Here is a 14,007-nt window from a genome sequence, read left to right as displayed (position 1 = left end):
CGAGTACAATCTCTGACAGGGGAATTCCGCCCGAGGCGTCTGGCCGGCGGCCCGGGGGAGCCGGCGCTCAGAAACATGGATTGAGTTACACTCGATTTGACGGAATTTGAGTACGCTCGGAAACAATCGCGTCGAGAGCCCTTGCTCAGAATTTAATGCTCTTTCTAACGAGCCTAAATATGTAGCGAAATTCACAAAAATGGCGACGTGGATGGGGTAGTTCCATCTGCCCTTTTAACGCGCGGCGGTTGCGGGCGGCTGCGGATCTATGGCCACGGTGACGTCATTGCTACCAAACGACTTGAGAGGGGCCCGGGCTGGGCCACCTGGCGGCCGGCTGCCCGCAGGGAAACGGCACAGGGAGCGGTGCGTCAGCGCCAGCGCCGTCTCCTGCGCAATAAGAGGAGCGCTGCCCATAATCAGGTTGCCGCTGAATGGAGGACTCCGAGACGTGCTTGTCGACACGGGTTGTACGCATAACCTCGCGCACGTGGACATTTGTGATCAGTGGGACCGGCAGCGCTTGCTGATCACGACAATGGGTGGTCACGCTGTTCAGGCACTGGGCGCGGGAGTCGTGACGGTTGGCCGCGTCGGTGGCGACAGTGTCTTGCCTGTGCTAGTGGTGGCGTCGCGTCCAATGGGCGTGGACATGATACTCGGAATGGCGGGCATCTCCGCCCTCGGCGGAGTGAGCGTGAAAGGGCCGGGGGATGTGAGGATCGACGCGGTTTCAGAGAGGGTCCCAGTGCGCCCGGCGGGGACCAACAGAGCAGTGGCGCACCCAGGTGATGTCGCGGGGGCGGCAGTGCGCTTGGCCCCGGCGACGCTGAATGACACGGCGGGGCAGTGGCGCAGCCAGGCGGGGCGCCGGCGGCGGCGCGTCCAGCCCGGGCGGCCCAGGTGATCGGCGGGACAGTGGCGCGCCCAGGCGGTGGCGAGGCAGCGGCGGCGGGCCCGGCCCGGGCGGCGCAGGTGATTGACAGTGCAGCGGTGCGCCCAGGCGGCGCCGAGCTAGCGTCTGCGGGCCCGGCCCGGGCGGCGCAGGTGATCGGCGGGACAGTGGCGCACCCAGGCAGTGGCGAGGCGGCGGCGGCCGGCCCGGCCCGGCCCGGGCAGCGCAGGCAATCGGCTGTGCAGAGGCGCGCGCAGGCGGCGGCGAGGGAGCAGCGGATCGCCCTGCTCAGGCAGGCCAAGTGACCGGCGGAACAGTAGCGCGTCCAGGCGGCGCCAAGGTGGCGGCGGTGGAGCCGGCCAGGACAGCCTCGGCATCGCGCGGAGAGGGGGCGGGGCTTGGTGGCGCCGAAGCGACTGCGTCACAGGACCCGGCCGGCCCGGCGACCGGGCATACCATGCCCGGGCCCAGAGTGGGCGGGGCATCCACCGCGGAGCTAGTGGCCGACGCGAAAGACTTCACGGCGAGGTTCGATGTTAATACACGCAGTTGGACAGTGGCCTGGAAGTGGGCGGACGGAGTCGCACCAGACTGTCTGACCAACCGGGTCGCCGAGTACCGCGTGCCACCGTCAGCGCGGCAGGAGTATGACGAGGAGCTCGAGACGTGGCTGAGGAACGGCTGGCTGCAGCCCTACAATGAAGCAAAGGACGGTCCGCCGCGCGGCCTGGTGCCCTTGATGGCCGTCCCACAAGCAAAGAAGGTGCGCCCTGTACTGGACATGCGAGAGCTGAACGGTCACGTAGCCGCATACACCGCCGACTCGGACGTGTGCGCCGACCGCCTGCGGAAATGGCGCCGCCACGGCCGGCGGGTGGCCGTCGTAGATCTGCGGCGGGCGTACCTGCAGCTGCGTCTCAACCGGAAGTTGTGGCCGTATCAGACAGTGATCATCCGTGGTGAGCGATTCTGTTTGACCCGCCTTGGTTTTGGACTTAATGTTGCGCCGGCCGTGATGAAGGCGGTGGTGCGGCTCGTCATGGCGCAGGATGCAGCAGTGGAGCGCGCCGTCTGTCCGTATGTGGACAGTGTCAGAAAAGTGGCCCGTTTCTAAGTTTTCTTGAACTCGGAAGATTTGTTCTGCGAAAAGTCTTGACTAAAGTAAAGCAATTTTTGTTCTGTGAGCAAACGTTCCCTAAACAGATGGCCAATGATTTTTGTGTAACAAAGTACCTCTACCCATCTATGTCAGCACTTAGGCACTATCAGGCTTGATGGAGCATTTCACAATGGGTCACTTAACAAAAACCCAACTGCCTGCCCACTTTGACTGATTTTTCTTCTTCAGCAGATTAAGTCATCTCTCTCCAGTCTCCATGGCTACTGAATGAAGACCTGGACTCCTGAGTAGAATGCAGTACAAACTACTGACCTACTCCCAAGAACCAGCACCGCCTGCTACTCTAAGTTCACCAGCTGACAGCTGTTGGCAAAACTTTCACTGGTAACCTTGTCCCTCACAATAACTGGTATTAGATTGGCAGCCTGAAGCCCATCAACTGTGATGTGTTATGAACAGGTGATCTGTGAATGGTGATCACACAGTGTGTGCATTAACAATTAATCCTGTATTTTTTAATACAAATGTTGAAAATTTTGTCACTCTTTCAACATCTGGTTCAACATGTATGATATGAATGAAGGACTACACAGCATGCAGGAGCTGGAAATGGGCAATGCCCCAATGGATATGCAGACTTAACGTAATCAGGTGAGATAAACCTGAAAAGCTTGATTTCATATCCATATTAGCATGCAGTGCCTACAAAGTAGTGAATGCTTTAAAAAAATTAGCTGACAGGCAACAGCAGGTTAAGTTAATAACGTAGTCAGGTGAGATAAACCTGAAAAGCTTGATTAATTTACACGTACACTGGTCTGAGAAACAACACTACCAAGCTAGTGAGTAGAAAATGGGCAATGCCCCAAATGGATATGCAAACTTTACGTAGTCAGGTGAGATAAACCTGAAAAGCTCAGCTTGATTAATTTACATGTACACTGTTCTGAGAAATGACACATATACCAAGCTAGTGAGTAGTAAATGCTATCAGAAAATTATGGGTACTGGATAAGCATATTACCCATAATACCTTTATCAGCACAACCAATCCTACCTGTAAAATCACATTCTCAATCTCACACAAATCAAACCAGGGCCCTACATCAATATAGGTACCAAATCACAAAAATAACACGCGAGTCATAGGAGACAAGTCATGAGCCTTGGCCTTTTGACGTCTAAAACACTGCCATCGCCGCACCAACAAGTTCGCTCCCCGCCCGGCTCCCTTCATAATGCAACCGGGCGCAAACTTGTTCTGGATTCTCGCAGACTATATTTGGTGTTTCCGTGGTGGCAGACTATCCCCTGGTAAAAGTTCCCAATAGCAGTAAAGTATGAAAAAATGATATCAGTAGATGTAAAAAAGATTTTTCTTTTCAAAAATGTCAAAATTTAGCAATTTTATAACGTGTGCTGCCCATATTTTACGATAGTCTGCGGGGTCGTTCCGGGCCTGCTAAGGTCAGCTTCACTTGGATCGTTTAAGACACCTAGACATCATTCATTGCAAAACAAGGTATGGCTAGAATGGAAATTAATTGCTAAAAGTTATAGAATAGTTTTTGTTTCGTAAAAATGAGCAAAAAATGCGCATGGGGATAATAAGTGACAGCGTCTTTTGAGGTATCACCTTTTTGGTGCCGGCATAAGAGAACTTGGACGAATTTATGGCAAAATCTTTGTGAATAATATTAAAATGAACAAAATAAACAGTTATTGTCTTTTTGATGCCTTTTTCCCATCTGAATTACACAAAAAATGATTTTTTTTTATTTTACTCGAAATCATGGCAGTAAGATATCTTAACTTGTAATAAATCGACCGAAGGCATTATTTTGTGCTGCATATTATTCATTAAATTTTGTATTAAAATAAATTGAACATCAAAATCGTTTTTGTCATTCGGCAATGAACTTAACCAGCAACAAATACATTTTTTTTTTTAAATAAATATATTCTCAGACTAGGCAACGCTGTCTCGCGCGTCTCGCGCGCTTTTACGTGACCGCGCCGGGTTAGTCTCGAGATTTGCGTGGGTTATTGTAAAGAAGTATAATTTCGTGGTGTAATTTAAGAGTTAAATGTTCATGTGCAATTTTTCTCGTTTTTTCATACTCAACAATATGATTTTTGTTTAAAGGCTGAGATACTGAGACTCATTCGACTTCGACCATCTTCGTTCAAGGAATCTGAGGTGGGATTGTTCATGTCAATTTTTGTAACAAGCTCAGGTAATGGTAATACTTAACATAAACCATGTGTTTTGTCTTAACTTCTCTCCTTCTTGATTATACCTTCACTTCTACCTAGGCTAAGAAACTGATATTCAAGGGTAGCTGCTTTCACACTAGTAGCCTTCTGGTGGGTTCATATTGTTATCTTGCATTTAGTTATGATATGTTCTTGGATTTCCCTTGTTAAATTAGGCAAATGTGAGTATTAATATTTATATAGGTATGCATCATTATACTTGAGCAATGGCAATGTAGCCTACCTGCTTATTAAGTAGATACGAGATTGCATGGGTATTCATTAAGCAGGCATCTCATGAGATGCCAGATTTGAAACATAATCTAACCTGATCTAACCTTGCCTACTAACCTACAACCTACAAGCCTAACACCTACAACCTACAAACCTACAATCTACAAACCTACAACCTACAAACCTACAACCTACCTTGCTATTGTAGACAGATCTGGCATCTCATGAGATGCCTGCTTAATGATTACCATTGCATGTTGGTCATGTGCAAGTGTTTCACTTTGATATATGCTGCATTTCAACAATGTCTGCCCATTATGCTAAAAAGAAACTGATATAATGCGGTAGCTGCATTAAAAATTGGAACCATAGTTGAGTTCCAACTTTGTTCTGCGACCTTTTCAAAATTTTAGTCTGCGAACTTAGATCCCCAAACCACTTTTCTGACACTGTATGTGGACGACCTGCTTGTGGATGAGGCTGTCTTCAGTGCTGAGCACGTGGTCGAGCACTTTGAGCGTTTTGGGCTCGAGTGCAAGCCACCGGCACGCGCCGAGGACGGCGCTCGGATGCTGGGACTCCACGTGCGGCGTATGGCGGGTGAGCTGCGGTGGTCTCGTGACAGTGCTGTCCCCGACCCGCCCGACCGCGTGACGCGCCGATCGGTATTTGCATGGTGCGGCAGGCTGGTGGCGCACCTCCCCGTCTGCGGCTGGCTGCGACCCGCCGCCGCCTGGGTGAAACGGCGCGCCAATGCCGTCACGCGCGGCTGGGATGACGTCACGACCGACGCGCTTCTGCAGTCACAGATCTCGCACGTGCACTCCCGGCTGCTAGCGGCGGACCCGGCGCGGGGCCAGTGGTGCTGGACCGGGGATCAGGCGATCGTCTGGACTGACGCCAGCTCGATCGCGGCTGGAGTGGTCATCGAGACACCGTGCGGTGGCGTGATGGAGGACGCCTGCTGGCTCCGGCCCGGCGATGCCGCAGCGACCCACATAAACATGACCGAATTGAATGCCGCCGTTCGCGGCTTGAACCTGGCCGTGGCGTGGGGCGTGACAAACATCGACCTAAGGACAGACTCGGCGACAGTGCACCGCTGGGTGGACGGCGTGCTCAGCGGCCGCGTCCGCCTCCGGACGAGAGCGGCCGGTGAGATGCTAATCAGACGCCGTGTCGACCTCATTCGACAACTAGTCAACGAACTGGAGCTCAAGGTCACCGTCACGCTGGTTCGCTCGGAGGAGAACCTCGCCGACGCCCTGACGCGAGTGCCGAAGGAGTGGCTGCGTGACGAGTGTGAAGAGAGCAGGGTGTCGGTGACGGCCGATGACGGAGCCGGCGACTCGGCCGCCCGGCCGTGGGCAGGTGGTCGTTGGTGCTGGTGCTGCAGATGCCGTCAGGTCGTCTGTGCAATCGGTGCACGAGCGGGCCGGTCACCCTGGCGTTCGTCGGACGCTGTTTTTCGCGCGACGAGATGTGTCTCGTGACGTGACGAGGGCTCTGGTGCGCGCGGTCGTGACAACTTGTGATGTGTGCCGATCGATAGACCCGGAGCCTGTGCGGTGGCGGCACGGCTCGCTGGAGGTGGCGGCAGTATGGGAGCGCGTCGCGATGGACGTGACCCACCACCAGGGGCGGAGCTACCTAACCGTCATCGACTGCGGGCCCACGCGGTTCACCGTCTGGCGCCCGCTCGGCCGTGCCGACGCAGTGGAGGTCACCGGCCACCTGGAACAGATCTTCCTGGAGCGCGGCGCGCCCAAAGAAATACTGGCGGACAATGACACGGTGTTTCGGGGCCGGCGACTCGCCTCGTTCGTGGCATGGTGGGGCATTGCCCTGAGATTCCGTGCCGTGCACGAGCCGGGCGGCAATGGCGTAGTGGAACGGTGCCATCGAACTATCAAGGTGATCGCGGCTAGGAGGCGGTGCCCTGTGTCCGAGGCCGTCCACCTCTACAACGTCACTCCTCGTGACGGCCGGACGGCGGACACCGCGCCAGCGGCCGGGGTGTACCGCTACGCGGTGAGAGACTGCGTCCGCCCAGGGCATGCGCCAGTCGATACCGACGGGGATGGCGCCCAGCCTGCGCCAGCGCTGACTCAGCCGACCGAGACCCGGCTCCGGGTAGGGGACCGTGTGTGGGTGCGGCGCCGCGGCACCCGCTGTACCGAGATGTCTCGGCGCGGGACGGTTACGGGCGAGCTCTCGGAACAGGTGCTGGAGGTGGACGGCGTTCCGTGGCACGTCCGTAGCCTGCGACCGCGGTACGAAACGTCCTCGGACAGCGGGGATGACAGTGAAGAGGCCGACGAATCGCCGCCACTGCTCGTTGGCCCCCCGCCGGCCGCACTGCGGGCTGAATATGACGCGCTGAACGGGGCGGCGCCCCCCGATGAGACACAGACTGAGTCACACGGGATAGATGGGACGGTGCCGCCTGGCGAGGGGTCGGAACCGGTTTCGACGGAAGGGGAGCCGGCGGAAGCGGCAAATATCCCCCCGCCCCGTCACAGTGAGCGTGCCCGGCGACCGCCGCCGCCGTGCAGCTGCTGCACCCAGCCGGAGTGATGACTCTTACGTGAGCGGTGAGCACATGTGCGTTTGATATTGTTTTGGTTGTTTGTATTGTCTGTATTATGTGTTTGTATTGCCGTATCGTGTTTTTGTATAATTGTATGCATGATTCTTGAAAATCAGGGGGAGGTGTGGTGTGATACCGGGGTCGTGGTATCCCGTCCCCGGCGCCGATGTCAGAGACGGTACCTGGTCCGGGCTGTACCGGGCCCCGGACTGTACCGGGCCTCACTGGCAGAGGCGGGACGACAGGGGGTCTGGGGACGGAAGGACCGGGTGGGGTCTCGCGCGGTGTGACTGGGAGTGTGCGGTGGCCCGTTTCGCGTGTGCAGTGGCCCGTTTCGCGCGATCGGACAAATACATCTTATCGTTGCAATATGTGAAAGAAAAAAATAGGTGGCTCAGCCCGGCGAGAAAACTGGATTTGAGGGTACCTTAGTACTTCATCTATGTTATGAAGCGCCACCGGTGAGTGTCGGTAGAGCCTCCCCTCCCACAACCAGAAAAGTTCCCGCCCCACTGACAGAGCCCCTTCCGTTTTTTTCGCAATATCTTATAAACTGTTGGACGTATCGATATGAAACTTTAAGTACCCTCGGCTGCATCAGTAAGACACATTGTTGTGAGAAAATATCGCTTCGGTCTAGCTGAGCGGCGGAACTGTGTGTACTGATCGGCCTTGCAGATTAGATGCATCGACCACTCGTTTCTTTCAGCCGTGCGCCACGCCGGAGCGGGGTACCCGTCCCTGACCAAGGGTCAAAGGACGACGAACGACAATGTGAAATCTGTTTGTGTGATGGTGGATATGCGTAAAGGAGATTAGAAGCAGACAATAGCACAAAAATAACGTAGTGTGGTAGTGGAACAATAGCGAAGGGATAGACGGATGAATGTTAGACCGAGATAACCGAGATACGCGTGGGCTCGTAAACAGCGGGGAGTCGGAGAACAATCGATAATGTGTATGTTACAGGCAATGTGTGGAATCAGGCATTCTATAGAATGCCTGACCGACCAGGCATTCTACAGAATCCCTAGGTACTCTATAGAATCCCTGACTGCTTAGGCATTCTATAGAATGCCTGGCTTAAGCTCCCGGGCATTCTATAGAATGCTTAAGTATTTTGGTTGTCCGAAACACACTTCGAAATCTAGGGGTCAGTGGCAGTAATGCTATTTTTTTACCCAATTTTCTTTGTTGGCCTAGGCCATTCGTCACCTCACACCATTTCAGGGCAATGAGTTGAGGGGGAACGAGGGAGAAATTGGGCTATGCCGACCACCAAATGGTGCGCCGCAAGCAGCAACTGATCCAATCCCGTTGGCACGGGAGAGCCACGGCGCAAGGCACGCGGGAGAGCCACAGGCCAACCAGTCGTTTAAAGGTAGTGTGCCACCTTTGAAAGATTTCCCATTTTATTTTTCCTAGGATAAGAAGCTTCTGTTTTTACCTAATATCGCAAAGAAAATCAAAAATGGGCCTGGAATAGTGCCTTTTTCGCCTAAAAGTTTATCGGTTTTTCGATATGTATAACAACTGTAGTGGGCTGACCTGCAAACAGGCGTCGGCAACAATCGCGAATGCGGCGCACATGTGACAATAAGCAAAGGTCATTATAGAGTTACGACGTACGGGAATGAGTTATCAGCTGTCTAATCGTAGACAACACAATGTCGAGCCTTAAACTGTAAGCCTGTATTGGACTATTGGTATTGTTTCTTTTATTTGGCTGTCGAACATTATTTATGGTTTGAAATATGATTTTATGTAAAATAATTGATATGAAAAAGCCGTCTCTTAAGTTATGACCCCATTTCACCACACGCAAGTGGCAGAAATGACAATGATCAGCTGACGCATTTTTCTTGGCCGAAGTCAGAGCGCGCGGCCCGACGCACCACCACCGCACCACAAAGTATGAGCAGAAGCCGCGCCCAAAGCCAGGGCCCCGGTAACGTGAGGTAGCCGAGTCGGGGCAGCGTGCGCTGACCCAAGCCGGGGCCGCAGCTTTGGGCGCGGTCTACCGCATCCCCGCGGACAGCCCCGGGCTATCACATGACACCGGGAGGACGCGCGGCCCCGGCTTGGGTCAGCGCACGCTGCCCCGACTCGGCTACCTCACGTTACCGGGGCCCTGGCTTTGGGCGCGGTCTACCGCACCACCTAACAGGCGTGTTCGAAACCGCAGGAGATGATGATGAACGAGTTTATCGAAACTTGATTGGATGAGCATATCGGTAATAGCGATTTCAGTGTGTGCATTTATTGTTCATAGTGGTGTGAAATGTGGTTGGGGTACGACCGACAACCCGTCGGGGCGAATTTCGCACTGGGGTACTCAAAATTTGAATAATTTAAGACGTTTCCATGAGTTTTGAATGTATGGATAAGTTCTAAAAATCCGGTTCTCCTTATCTGGGCCATTAACTCCATACCGTCCAGGAAAGCTGGCACACTACCTTTAAACGGTTACCCTCGGAGGATTATGCTGCTACAGATACGAAGCTGCACTAGTAGAGTGTTGGCTGGGAGGGTGGACCGTAGGCTTGAATCGAAAGTGATTGCGAATAACGATGGCTTCGTTCTGAGGCCTCTTGCACCAAACTACCTAGCTAGGTAAAATCGAAAAACCGGTTTCAGAATAAGCTAATCAAACGGTGGTAAATTTGTTTGCAATAGCCCAATACATAATCCTACAGGTGCTTGGTAAATTTTACACGCAAATTGTCACATTTGAGTCTTGGATTGTGTATACGATGCAAAATAATCCAAGCATTGGTGCAAGAGGATTTTGGTGCAAGAGGCCTCTGATGTTAGAAATGAAGGTGAAGAATATAGCAAAAGGTCACATCTTATGTCGTCATTACGGAGCGAGCGAAGCGAGCGGAGTCTTTCCCTAGATTAACGGAAATTTTTTGAGTATGAGCGGCCGGCCGTGGTCACGATTTTGCGACGCTTATATCTCAGCAACCACTTGACCGATTTACACGCGGTAATTTTTGTAGGGTAACTTCATTCCTTCTACCAAGTATTGGACTATTCCCGATGCATGTGGGTGACCCCTTATGCACGTGCCACGTGCAAAACGAAGAGGTGTCACTTATGTAATTGTTGCAATATCTCGGTAACTACTTGGCCGATTGCGCTGAAAGTTGGCATGTACGAGTAGGTAGGCACCCACTAGGCAATGCATATTGCATATCCATGTGCCAGAGTTGGGGTGCTGCTGCACGTGCGCACGTGCAGGGGTCGATTCCAGATCTCGAGAACGGCTGGACCGATTGCGCTCAAATTTGGTACATGGTTAGGGACCGGTTAGTAGGATGCCGTGCAAAAGTCAGTTGAGACCCATTTTGCACGTGCGCACGTGCAGGGTGCCGCTTCCAGATCTCGAGAACGGCTGGGCCAATTGTGCTCAAATTTGGCACATTGCTAGAGACCGGTTAGTAGGGTGCCGTGCACAAGCCAGCTGGAGGTACCCCCTCGCAATTTCGCACGTGCAAGGCCCACCCTCTCGCTCGCTCCGTTAATCGCCCCAAAAGGCATTATACTGGTAAGTACTTCGTGTAACGACTCTCAATATACATGGACACTGGACAGCTCAACCTACACTGCAATGTCAGGGAATAAACTGAATAAATGGTTCATTATTCCACGCCCGGGCGGTGGCCCGGCCGTAACAAGAGCCAGATTAGGTGTTGTTCGATCTCCCCTTCCAGCTTGACTTCTGGGCCATGCGGTATTCGAAAGGTCGTCAAAATTATGAAATTTTAGTCCAGTTATTCTTTGGCAATGTTCAAAAGGATGCCAAATCTCAAACAAATAGCAAAGCCATTTTTAGGTCAGGCCAATTTTTGGCCATCTTTGGCTCGTAGCTGTTTTCTCCAGTTTGACCTTAAATCAATTCCTTAGAAGGCAAGCACCTCCCAAAATGGACGATTTATAAAACTTTTTTCTGTGTAATTTTTTACCAAAGGCGTTTCCGACATTGACATTACCACCATCGTCTTTCTAGTGTTAAGATAAATACTCTGAACTCTCAGAATGAAATTCTGATGCAATTTGACCTAATAAGGTTAGATTGAATACCTGACTGGGAAAATTTGACTGAATGAACATGAATGACTGAATGAACATTTGACTGAATGAACATAAATAGCTTACCGCAAGGTAGCCTGGCAGAAAAAAATAATGTTACATATCGGTCTGTGCTCATAATCATATACAACATACACTAATGTGTTGGAAAGATTCGTGCATCTCTTAGGCATTCTATAGAATGCCTGAAAATCAGCCATTCTATAGAATACCTAGGGATTCTATAGAATGCCTAGGGATTCTATAGAATGTCTGGTGGGTCAGGCATTCTATAGAATACCTAGGGATTCTATGGAATGCCTGGTCGGTCAGGCATTCTATAGAATGCCTGATTCCACACATTACCTGTAACATATACAATGTTAGTATAAAAAACGGGCATGCAAGACTGACACTAACGACTGTTGGTGGGGTATAAAAGAGCTCTCCTTCAAACCACCGACACTCTCGCTCCAGTCCGAACCACTGTGCAGTGCTCCGACTCGACTGTGCGCTCCACAAGCCACCCCACAATGTAAGTCGTATTACCTTTGGTCGGCACGACCGACCCAAGGTGAGGTATCCCGCATCCCGACTAACGGCTTCTATTCACAGACACTGATTCCGGCGACAGCAGACCCTCACCAAGCTAATTTTTCAGTTTCCCCTAGTACTTTCTTACAGGGGCGTAGCTCGTGGCGGACCCGACAAACTACGCGAAGTTAACGTGTCCGTTGAAACTTCTCCCGTTTACAGAGCACAAGATTCACAGCCTTCGGATGGAGCCAACGGCAAGCACTCTCCCATTGTCAAGGCTCGGCTTCGCCTCCCCCGACCGGCAGAGCTGGATACACATCCATCGGGCGACCAATAGATTATACGTTCGGCACTGTTTCGGCCCTTCGGTTTCGGCAACATTTATATGTTCGACACTATTTCGGCCATACTCCTATTATATGTTTCGGCACTGTTTCAGCCATTCGGTTTTTCGGTAACCTTGATATGCTTCAGCATATTATTCTTTTTGATTTCGGCCAATTTTATTTTATAGGTAACATATACCGTGTGTTATCAGCCCGAGTCCGCCCTTTCGGCAACGTTTACTTTTTGGCTTCTAAGGACTCCAGGCACTTGTTCAACCACAGGGGCTCCGCCACAGGGGGGTACGCGGGGGTCCGGACCCCCCCAATAATTTACCTGGGGGGTACAGTACCCCCCAATATTCTGGATACCTATAAGCTTGTGTTCGCGTAAAGAATGACTAAATCATTCACAATATGCATTTATAATGTGTTGACAGTCGTATAGCTAAGGAATTTGAGATCTAGAAATGCAGGGAGCCATTATACCTAATGTTGTGACAGACAAAGAACTCAACACTCGCCGACCTATACGGGAGTGTCATCATTGCTCCATTTTGTTATTACTATGCATGCGTGCAGGGTATATTGACTTACAGGGTAGTCAATGCGAATTGCGAATTGAATTACAGGGTATATTGCATGCGTGTTAGTGTAAGATTGCTAAGATTAGCTAGGTATGCTATAATTTGGCTATCATTTCGTGAGGGCGGTCCAGCTTTCAGGACACCCTGACACAGTAACTGCCCTAAAAGAGCTTCAAATCGATCTGAGAATTCCCCTTCCATGTGAGGTCATCCGATAGTGTCAGGGGGGGGGGGGGGGGGTCCGAGCCGGTCTTTCGAGCACCATACTACATAGTCTAAGCAGCCTCACATCGTTCTAAGGTAATCTGCAATAATCTGCACAGGGCTCTGAAAGCAGGTTGGTAGAGGTAGGACATCTACAAGAAACAACTCTAACAGGATTCCCATTACATGACCTTTGATTCAAGTGGAGCATTTTGATATCCATTTTCAGGTTAAGATAGGTCACACTCATCACAGAGGCTGAATATCAGTCTCTAGGACCCCATACTGCTATATGAGGGCACATCGGCGGCGGAACGGGGAGGGCACCGGGGCACCGTGCCTCCCTTTGATTTGGGCATTTTAACATTAGCCCTATGGGCGCTGCATGGAAAGAATGGGACCAAAAGTCGGCAGTGCCCCCTTCATTGAAGGTGTTCCGCCGCTACTGTGAGGGCAGGGCTTTTAAATCCATACAAAAACTAAAGCACTGCGCTTTCCTTTAAGTACGGCCTTGAAGGACCCTAAACTGGCCTTAAAGCATACATAGATATCTGAGGGCCTATGTATGTAGGTCCCTTCCTAAGCCAATGCCAGTCACTGAGAGGCCAATGCGTTGTTTGATGGCTAATAGCGCCCTTGGAGCGCGCAACAGCGGTCTCAATCCCTCAAGAACTTTGATTTTAGAGGCCGCTATGTCTGTGCCAATGGGCTCCGCTTCTCGGTTGTCGATTCCTTATGCAATTTCAACCTTGGTTTTGCAGCTTACAGCAAAAATTTTTCCATTAAAATTGTTAACTTGTCTTTGTACTGTAGAAAAGCGGCATTTTTTCATCGATTACGGGCGCTGCGGGGGGGGGGGGATGAATTCGCCCTGGATACGCCAGTGAGGTTTTGTGTTTTGGGTCGGACCCCCCCCCAATCCCAAAACCGTGGCGGAGCCCCTGTTCAACCATTGACGTTTTACCTTCTCGGCCTGTTTAAATATATTTCAGCCCACCGTACGTGTCTTTGTGTGATGGTGTGATGAAGGGAATGGAGGGATATGAAGTGACGAAGGGAGACATGGGTTCGGATGTGTCGGGCGGAGATCAGCGGGGCATGCGTACAACACGGTGTGCAGCAGAGTTGGTATCTACAAATCCCATAGACGTAACTTAACACTTTGAGACAGCAACTGGGTACACACA

General features: G+C 51.7%; 1 protein-coding gene across 1 annotated transcript in view; it reads right to left on the bottom strand.

The window, feature by feature from the left end:
• The window catches only part of LOC122386263 (polyamine-transporting ATPase 13A2-like), a 110,583-nt gene that overhangs the window by 59,906 nt on the left and 36,670 nt on the right, over positions 1 to 14,007 (bottom strand).

This window comes from Amphibalanus amphitrite, unplaced genomic scaffold, assembly GCF_019059575.1.
Source record: "Amphibalanus amphitrite isolate SeventyFive unplaced genomic scaffold, NRLGWU_Aamphi_draft 000245F_arrow, whole genome shotgun sequence".
NCBI lineage: Eukaryota > Metazoa > Arthropoda > Thecostraca > Balanomorpha > Balanidae > Amphibalanus > Amphibalanus amphitrite.
Note: the sequence above shows the minus strand (reverse complement) of the source record. Positions and strands in the feature narration are given on the sequence as shown.